This window comes from Ursus arctos, unplaced genomic scaffold, assembly GCF_023065955.2.
Source record: "Ursus arctos isolate Adak ecotype North America unplaced genomic scaffold, UrsArc2.0 scaffold_6, whole genome shotgun sequence".
Classification (NCBI taxonomy): domain Eukaryota; kingdom Metazoa; phylum Chordata; class Mammalia; order Carnivora; family Ursidae; genus Ursus; species Ursus arctos.
In genome coordinates this window covers 17177154-17187897 of record NW_026623078.1, presented here as the reverse complement: position 1 = coordinate 17187897, position 10744 = coordinate 17177154, and the positions used below count along the sequence as shown (strand labels likewise).

Genomic DNA, 10744 nt, shown 5'->3' with positions numbered 1-10744 from the left:
AGGGCAGTTGAACACATTTCATATTTGTATTTGCTTTTTTGGGGAACTGTCTGAAAACATACTTTGCCCATTACCTTTCATACTGTTGGTCATTCTCCTTACATACTAAATTAGTTCTTTGTCTGCAGAATAACTTTTTAAAAAAATATTTGTTTTCTAGCATGTCATTGTCTTGACTTTGCTTATGGCATTTTTCTCTGCGAGGAACATTTTTATGTCACCAAATTTATCAAAAACTGTTGGCTTCTGAGTTTTGCATCACATTGGGAAAGATCCTCTTCATTCCGAGATTATGTTTTCAAAAAAAATATTTTATGGCCTCCTCCAGAATGCTAATGGTTTTATTTTTGGCATTTAAAACTTTTATTCATCAGAATTCTACATTTATTTTGGCATAAGTATGTGGTATGGCTCCAGCTTTGTTATTATTTTTTCCAGACATTCAGATATCGTAGATGGAATAATCAATTTCCCCACCCATTGACATGAATTGTCATTTTTATCATTTGCTAAATTACCTTATGTATTTGAGTCTAATTCTGTACTTCTTATTCCATTCCTTTGATCAATCTACCCATGCACTAGAACCATCCTATGTTTTATTAGATTATAGATTTGTAATATGTTATAATAAATGATGCCTTATTACCCTTGCTCGTCAAAAATGCTCTGGTTTTCTCGTTTAGTATTTTTCATGCTTAACTTTAGAGCCAGCTTTTCTAGTTCCGTAATAATTCTGTTGTATTTTTACAAGACATTATGTGTAATTCAGTTAATTTTGGGGGAACGAAGCACAAACCATCTACGTCTTCCTAACTTCTACCCTCATTTCCGTTTCCTCCCTTATTCTGAAAATTCCAGCTCTAATAGTAGACTTGTAGTTCCACAAACCAATCATGTTTACCTCTAAGTCTTTCAATTAGTTGAAAGAACTGAAGGCAGTATCATCTAACACCTTTCCCTTCCCAGGCTTGCTGCTGCCTGCCCTGGAGGTCCTTAGCTTAGATGCCATATCTTCTATCTTCTCAGAAGACTTTGCTGTTCTCCAAGGACCAACTAACACATTATATGGAAATGTGTTTGCTGGTGTAAGAGAGGAGGGTCCCAGTGTAGGAATTGCTAAGATTCAGAAGTGCAAAAATATCAAAACTTTTTTTGTAACTGACCTCATCTTACTTTAAAACTTCTGTATCAGCTGTGAGTAGGGAGGAAAAAACCTTTAAGCTTGCTAGTTAATATGTCACTTTTAATTTTGGAAAGTCTTGAGAATATTTAATCAATGCAAACCTCAAACTTCCTTCGGGGCTGTCTCTCAAGGTTGTTCCCTCATGGTCTTTTCCCCTGAGGGCATCTGAGTGGAGGAAGGCTTTACGGTAATTGCAGAAGAGGTCTCTGCACAGAATGCTGCCCCTTCTGGACCTCCTACACTGGTGTCCACTGAGGTATGGCCAGTGCTTTCTGCTAGTTTTGAACTCTGTGCTGATGTCCACAGCGCCTCGGGTTGTGAGGGTTCCTACACTCTGCAGCCTTCCCACCCCAGCCTGAGACCTTCCCTGTGACTTCCGCACCTCCTGTCTAGGATGGGCTTTTTATTCCGTTCTCCCTGAAAGAGTGAGTGGCACTCCCGAGACTGCCTTCAGTTATCTCTACAACCTAATTTTTCCCTTTTGCTCTGCCTTTTGGCCATGGCACTCCACTGAGGACATTGACAGTCTCTTAAAATTTCGCCCAGGGGATGCCAGGGCCAGCTCTGGCTGTCTCTGAACTCCCCTGAAACATCCAGATTCCTTCACTCTGTGACCTTGGTCAGGTTACTCAACTTTCCATGCCTCTATTTCCTCAGGTGTAAAACAGAGATGAAAATAGTACCTAAATCATCATGCCATTCTGAAGAGAAAACATAAGCATCCAATAAATACTTGCTATTTTAAAAATTACCCTCCTCTATTTCCACCTCGAGGATTACAGAACCTCACCTCCTAAGCATTTATCGATTGTTTTGGAATCTTTACTGATTTTTTACAGCAAGTGAACAAGGTAGCTTTTTTAACTCCTTCCATCACATTTAGATTAAAAAGTGTTTTTTTAGTACTTAAAATAGAGACTTTTCACCTGCGTACAAAACTATTTAAAAAATAAACTTATGCAGGGACGCCTGGCTGGCTTAGTCGGTTAAGTGTCCAACTCTTGATTTTGGCTCAGGTCATGATCTCGGGGTCATGAGATCAAGCCAGCTTAAGATTCTCTCTCCCTCTCCCTCTCCCTCTAGCCCTCCCTCCACTACCGCGCATATGCCCCCATGTGCTTTCTCCCTCTCTCTCTCTCTCTCAAAACAAACAAACAAACAAACAAACAAACAAACAAACTTATGCAGAGTCTTCCACCTATGAGTCTGATAGACTAAGACCCTGCTGGAAGATTCCCTCCCTTGCAGAAAGCCACCGTGGAAGGAGGTCATAGGAAAAGACTACCTGATAGTGTTAGACACTGAACCGAAGACCAGACTGATGGGAAATGCACATGTGCTTCCAGGAAGTTGGACCTATCCGATCAAGTTTCCATTTCCATGACTCTTGGTAGCCATGGGGCCAGGTGTGGTCTGGGTGGCTCACACAGCAGTGGCAGGGGTACTTTTTCTGAGAAACCATAGTGAAGCCAGGAAACTGAACGCTAGTGGGGGTAATGCTGGAAGGGAAAAAGGTTAGAGGAGGGATCCCCAGTCTCTGTCCAACAGTATCTCTGACCCCAGAAACAAGCATGCACGGAACAGACTCAAAGCAGCTCACCTAAAGACAAAAGATCTGAACTGACATGGAACTGCTGTGCAAGCAACCATTTGCAACTCAAGACCAGCCAAGAAAATTCCCTCCTAAAACAAAGAAAACAACACTGCCGAAGAAAAAAACCAGTATCCGGGATCTGTTAACATTCACAAGGTCTAAGATACACTCAAAATTATCCAACGTACAAAGATCCTCCCAAATGAAACACATTCTCAAGAGAAAAGACAATGAGTTTTGTCTGACCTAGGGATGAACAAGTTGCTGGAATGAACAGATAAAGATATTAAAGCAGCTATTATAACAATAGTTAATGAAGTAAGACAGAACATGTTTTCGTAATTGGGAATCTCAGCAGAGAAATGGGAAGTCTAAGCAGAGAAATAAAAACAATAAAGTCAGAAGTAAATGGAAGTTACAGAACTGAAAATTAGAATTATGCAAAAAAAATTCACTGAAAAAACTTAATAGTCAAATAGACATGGCAGAGGAAAGAGTAAATGAACTCAAAGATAGAGCAATGGAAATGACCAAAAATGAAAAATGAGAAAAACAGATTTTGAAAAATAAACAATATCTCGTTAGATTAGATAGAATGATCAAACATACAGGAATACTAGCAGGAGGAGAGGGAGAGAACAGGGCAGAAAAAAATATTTGAGGACATAAAAGCTGAATACTTTCTAAATTTGATGAAAGATAGAAATGTTTAGATACAACATACTATACAAACAAGAATCAGAGTGAACACAGAAAATCCAAGGCTAAGTCACATCATGGCACATTGTTAAAAGCCAAAGATAAAGAACAAATCTTGAACACTGACACATTGCATATAGAGGAACAGTGACGGTTAAATAGGCACCTTCTCATCAGAAACCCTAAAAGACAAAAAAGAATAGAATAACCTTTTGAAAATGCTGTAAGAGAAACAACTGTCAAACTAGAATTCTATATTTATTGAAAATATCATTTAAGAATGAAGGCAACTGCCCAGAGCAGTGGCATATTCTCTCAGATCTCTCTGCAAAAACTTGCACCTGAGGCCAGAGCCAGATGTTGTTTCAGAGATAATGGTGAGGTGTTCTGGAACATTCTTGATGCTTTTCAATTTCATTGGACATTCTGTTTATTGGGATTGGCATGGGTGAAGGACCAAACGCACTATCCAGCACTATCTTTAAAAAAGGGCCACATATGTAGATATAGAAAAGATAAAAGAACGCAACAGATCTACAGTCAAAGACCTCATAGTGACAGCAATGGGAAATCACATGAAAAATTCATCAGTGGAGGACACATAACTGGATCAATAAGCAAAAGGAAAACGTAGTTGCATGGTGAAATTCTTAGTGCAGGGTAAGCGGATTGAACGTAAAAAGAAATGTTCAGATAAGATATCCTTTCACTTAGGACATCCTTACCATCTGTCTTATGACTTGTTCTCTTCCTATTGAGATGTAATATATAATATTGAACTATGAAGTCTAAGAAAATAGCCCTTCTCTGGCCAGTGCAGTGGGCAGAACAGCACACAAGAAGAGATTATATTTGAATTGCATGTCATGGTATGAAGATAGGATCTTCATTCAGAGGAGGAGAGGGGAGGAGAGGAAGAAACTTATCATACAGGAAGAAAACATATATAAAACACAATGTCATTTCAATTAAGTGCTCTACCTCATTAAGTTTAGAAAGTCTTTAAAGGCAAAGCTAAGATATCTACTTAATCTGTATTTTTTACAAACAGTTATTTTTCAAAAATGAGACCAAAAAAAGGCATTTTCAGAGAAAAGAAAATTAAGATAATTTGTCACCAGAAGACCTGCATTACAATAAATGCTAAAGGACATTCTTCAGGCTAAAGGAAAATGACAGCAGATGGAAACTTGAATCCGCAGGAAAAGAAAGAAGAGCACTGGAAATGATGACTATCTGGATGATGCAAAAGACTGTTTTGGGCCCCGTTTACTTCCAGTTTCTTTGTAAACAGTTGAACTGTGTAAAGAAAAATATAATCTTTCTTGTAGGGTTTATAACATGTGTAGCTATAGCACAGATAACAACTATTATTATAGTAGTAATATTTTTCCAGTAGGTAGACAATGAAAATTAAAGAATGTATATTATAATTCTTAGGGAAAATACTGAAAAAGCTGCAAAGAAGCATAGCAAAAGAGTCAGCAGAAATATTAAACTGGAATTTTAAAAATATTCAAATAATCCAAAAAGCAGGAAAGGAGAACTAAGGGAACAAACAAACAAACAAACAAAAAAAAACAGAGGAGACAAATGGATGCTTAAGTAATAGACCCAACTAAACTATATTAATAATTATAATAAGTGTTAATGGATTAAACACTCCAAAAGATTGTCAGAATAGGTTACAAAACAAATGAAAACCAGCCATTTTCTACCAGGATCCCATTTAAATATGAAGATTCAGAGAGGTTATAGTAAACAGATGGAAAAAAAGATATGTAATGCAAACAAAAAGCATAAGTATGCTTAAGGGTCTTCGTTAATATCAAATAAAATAGATTTTAACAATATTGTATTGCCAAAGATAAAGGCACTTAATAAAGATAGAAGTGTCAATTCATCAGAAATATACAATAATTATAAATGTGTGTGCACCCAATACATGCAGCAAACTTACAAAATCAAGAAAAGAAGCAGTCAATTCTACATCATTTGGAGGATTTAATAGCTATCTCTTAGCAATTGATAAAATTAGACAAAGTCATCAGAGATGTAGAATATCTGAACAACATTATCAATCACTTTGATTTAAGTGATACTTATGCTATACTCCACCACCACCAGCAGAATAAATATTTCACATTCTTTTAAAGTGCAGTTAGGGATTCACTAAGATAGACTATTTTCTGACCCATAAAACAAGCCCTAGTGAATTTAAATAGATTGAAATCATATCAAGTAGGTTCTCTTAGCACAGTAGAATTAAATTAGAAATATTGAAATAAGGTAACCAGGAAAACCCAAAATATCCTGGAAATTAAATGACTCATTTCTAATGACCTGAATCAAAGAAAAATATCACAAGCGAAATTAAGAAACATACAGAGCTAAAGCAGAACATAGAGAAGAACTGAGAGCAATAAATGCCTATATTGGGGGGGGGGGAACGGCTCAAATAAATGATCAAAGTAAGCTTCTACCATGAGTGGAATAAATTGAACCCAGAACAAGCTAAAAAGAAGGAAATAATGAAGGTAAGTACTAGCATCAATAAAATAGAAAACAGAAAAGCAATGGCTGAATCTCTTCAAACTAAGAGCTAATGCTTGGAAAGATCAGTGTAACAGATAAACCTCCAGCTGGACTCATTAGGGAAAAAGAAAGCAGACAAATTAGCAATATTAGGAATAAAAGCAAGGGAACCACTGCAGAACCTCCAGCCATTAAAAAGATAGGAAGGAAATTTTACGGACTTGATGCCAATGAATTTGACAACCTAGATGAAATGGATAAATTTCTTGAAAGACACAAATGACCAAAACTGACACAGGAAGAAATAGCAAGCATGAGCTCTACCATCTCAATTTAAAAATTGACTTTATAATTAAAAACAGTTTCAAAAACAGCTTTTCTCCTTGGTATGATGATGAAGATCCTGATGTTGCTGTGGGCCACCACCCTGTCTGGTATTAACAGTATTGTAAGAACAAGCCGTATTCAAACCCTTGCTTCTGCAGAGGTGTCCCAGATGCCAAGATCTGCATCTTTGACCTGGGGTGGAAGACAGCAAAAATGGATGAGTGCCCACTATGTGGTCACGTGATATCAGATGATTTTGAGCAATTCTCTTCTAAACCCTGCAGGCTGCCAGTATTTGTGCCAATAAGTACATGGTGAAAAGCTGTAGAAAAGATGTTTTTCACATCTGAGTGTGGCTCCACCCCTTCCATGTCATCCATATCAATACGATGTCCTATGCTGGGGCTGACGTGCTCCCAACAGGTATGCTATGTGGGATGACTTTGGGAAGCCCCAGCGCACAGTGGTCGGATTCCACACTGGCCAAGTCATCATGTCCATCTGTACCAAGCTGCACAACAAGAAGCATGTGACTGAGGGCCTACACAGGTCCAAGTTCAAGTTCCGTGGCTGCCAGAAGATCCACATTGCTAAGATCCAGCTTTACTAAGTTTAATGTGGAGGAATTTGAAGACATGGTAGCTGAAAAGCAGATTATCCCAGATAGCTTATGGGGTCAAATATATCCCTAATCATGGCCTCCTGGGCAAATGGCAGGCTCTGCACTCGTGCGAACCTCAGCACTGTCCTCTTCTTTTTCATGCCCATCAGTAAATCCTACTTCCTGTCAAAAAAAAACAAAAAACAAAAAACAAAAAAAACTTCCAACAATTTTACAAATAAAGTCCAGGTAATTTCACGGTTGAATCCTATCAAACATTTAAGGAAAATATTATACCAATCTTATACAAACTCTTTCAGAAAAACAGAAGGAAAAGAAATACTTCCTAATTCATTTTATGAAAGCCAGTTTTAACCTGATTCAAAAGCCAAAGTTCTCACAAAGAATGAGAACTACAGACTAATATCCCTCAGGAACATAAATACAGAATGTTTGATAAGATATTAGATTAGAAAATCAAATCCAGAAATATGTACATAGATGATAGATGATAGATAGATAGATAGATACATAGATAGATAGATAGATAGATAGATAGATAAAGGTGTATATATATATATATATGGATGATACATCATGAATAAGTAGAATTTATCCTGGAAATGCAAGGCTTGTTCAGTATTTAAACATTCAACAATGTAAATCTACTATATCAATAGAAAAAATAACAAAAATATATTTATTTTAATAGATACAGAAAAAGCACCTGATAATTTAACAGTAAAAGCATGCAGCAAACTAGAAATAGATATGAACTTCCTCAACATGACTAAGGGCATGTACAAAAAACCTACAACTGACATACTTAGTGGTGAAAGACTTAATATTTTCTAGGTTAAAAACATAGAAAATATTTTGCTTTTCAACACTACTATTTAGCCTTGCACTGGAGATCCTGGCCTGTGCAGTAAAATTAGAAGAAGTAATAAAAGGCATATAAATGAGAAAGAAAGTAAAATTATCTTATTTGCAGATGACAGGAATCTACAAAAGGGCTATTAGAACTAATAAGTGAATTTAGCAAGGTTGCAGGATACAAAGCCAATATATAAAAAGCAGCTGAAATTCTAGATATAGCATCAATTACAAAATGAAATAGTAAAAACCACTTCATTTGCAGTAGCATCAAAGGTATTTGGGAATAAATTTAATGAACAGCACATAAGGCCTTTATACCAAATACTAGGATAATTTGCATAGGAAAACTAAAGTAGACCTTAATGGAGAGATGTACCGTGTTTATGGACTGGAAGACTTGACATTGTTAAGATGGCAATCTTCCCTAAGCTGATCCGTAGATTTGATGTAATTTCAATCAAAGTCTTAACTGGCTGCTTTTGAAAGATATTGACAAGCTAATTCTAAATTTATATGGAAAGGAAAGAGACCCAGAATAGCCTAAATAATTTCAGTAAAGAAGAAAAACTTTGAACTTAAACATTGCCTAATTTCAAGTCTTACAATAAAGGTACAGTAATCAAGACAGTATATTCAAGTGTAAGGCTAGACATATAAATAGATTGGACAGAATAGAAAATCTAAAAATAAACTCACACTTTTATGGTCAATTTTTTCTGAAAGTGCTAGATTCAATGAAAAAAAGATAATTTTATTTTTCAAAAAGTGTTGCTGGAACACCTAGACCTCTGGGGGGGAAAAAAATCTTTGATAACTGAATCAAACCATACATTCAAATTAACTCAGTATGTATCATCATCTAAATATAAGACCTAAATTATAAAACTTCAAAAACTAAACATAGGAAGAAATCTATGTGGTATTATTTTAGGCAAAGATTTCTTACACAGGTATAAAAAGCCCAAACTATAACACACAAAAATTGTAAAATGGACTTCATTAAGATGAAATCACTTTCTCTTTGAAAGATATAAATGAGGGGGGAAAAGCAAGTCACAGTCATATTTAGAAAAATAATTGTGAAACATATGTTTGACAAGGGTTTATCCAGAATACATTCAATGAAAAAAAGATAATTTTATTTTTCAAAATTATTTAGAAAAATAATTGTGAAACATATGTTTGACAAGGGTTTATCCAGAATACATTCAATGAAAAAAAGATAATTTTATTTTTCAAAATTATTTAGAAAAATAATTGTGAAACATATGTTTGACAAGGGTTTATCCAGAATACATTCAATGAAAAAAAGATAATTTTATTTTTCAAAATTATTTAGAAAAATAATTGTGAAACATATGTTTGACAAGGGTTTATCCAGAATACATTCAATGAAAAAAAGATAATTTTATTTTTCAAAAAGTGTTGCTGGAACACCTAGACCTCTGGGGGGAAAAAATCTTTGATAACTGAATCAAACCATACATTCAAATTAACTCAGTATGTATCATCATCTAAATATAAGACCTAAATTATAAAACTTCAAAAACTAAACATAGGAAGAAATCTATGTGGTATTATTTTAGGCAAAGATTTCTTACACAGGTATAAAAAGCCCAAACTATAACACACACAAAAATTGTAAAATGGACTTCATTAAGATGAAATCACTTTCTCTTTGAAAGATATAAATGAGGGGGGAAAAGCAAGTCACAGTCATATTTAGAAAAATAATTGTGAAACATATGTTTGACAAGGGTTTATCCAGAATACATCAAGAATTCTTACAATTCAATAATAAGACTAAATAATCCAATAGAAAATAGACCAAAGATTTGAATAGATGCATTATAAAAGATGATATATCAATGGCTAGTAAGCACACAAAAATATGCTCAACATAATTAGTCATCAGAGAAATGTAACTTACAAAGATAGTGAGATACTACCACATACCCACTAGGGTAGTAAAAGTTAAGAAACCTAACAATACCAAATGTTGGTGAGGATGTGGAACAAGTAGACCTTCACACATTTCTGGTGGGAATGCAAAACTGGTTTATGTGCTTTGGAAAACAATATGGCAGCATCTTATGAATTCAAACATAAATATGCTATCAACCCCAGCAACTCTACTTCTAGTCATTGCCTAAGAGAAATAAATACATATGCTCACAGAAAGACGTGTATGTAAGTAAATAAGTCAATAGCAGCATTATTCATAATAGCAAAAAAGTGGAAACAACCCAAAAATTCAACTAATGAATGGATAAGCAAAGTATAGGACATCCATAATATGGAACAACAAAAAGTTAATACACAAAACATGAATGGCTCTTGAAAACATTTTGCTAATTGAGAAAAATTAAACACAAGACACTACGTAATGGATGATTACATAAATATTAAATTCCAAAAAAGGCAAGGCTATGGTGATTGCAAAGGGTTGGATGGGAGAAGAGGGGGTTAACTTACAAGGGACAAGAGGAAAAGGTTTAGGTAAAGGAACATGTTGTATAAGTGATTTTGGGGGGTGGTTACACAACTGTTTAGAATTACCAAATTTTATCAAAATACACATTTAAATGTGGTGAACTATACCTCAATTAGAAAAGAAAAGAAAACTTGGACCTCTCATTTGGTAAAACAAGCAAAAAAAACAAGCAAAAACTTCTTTTGTTTACTGTATTTTCATCAAGAAGCTCCATATTGAAAATGATTTGAACGTAGAGTCTTGAATTTGGGCATGTTCTGTTCAGTGGAATCTCAGTGATAGAGAATAGTTTCAAGCCCTAGCTCTTCTTCCCACCTCCTGCAGTTTTTACTAATAGCTAACTCCAGGCAAAAGGGAAAGATGAAAGAAGAAAAGCTCATATTGCTTATATACTTACGTTTGTGATTTTGCCCCTTTGCCACAAGTACC

The 10744-nt window shown here is 35.2% G+C and overlaps 1 pseudogene; it reads left to right on the top strand.

Moving 5' to 3' along the window:
- Positions 1-5941: 5941 nt before the first annotated feature.
- Positions 5942-7115, top strand: LOC113268127 (60S ribosomal protein L10-like; annotated as a pseudogene).
- Positions 7116-10744: the final 3629 nt, after the last annotated feature.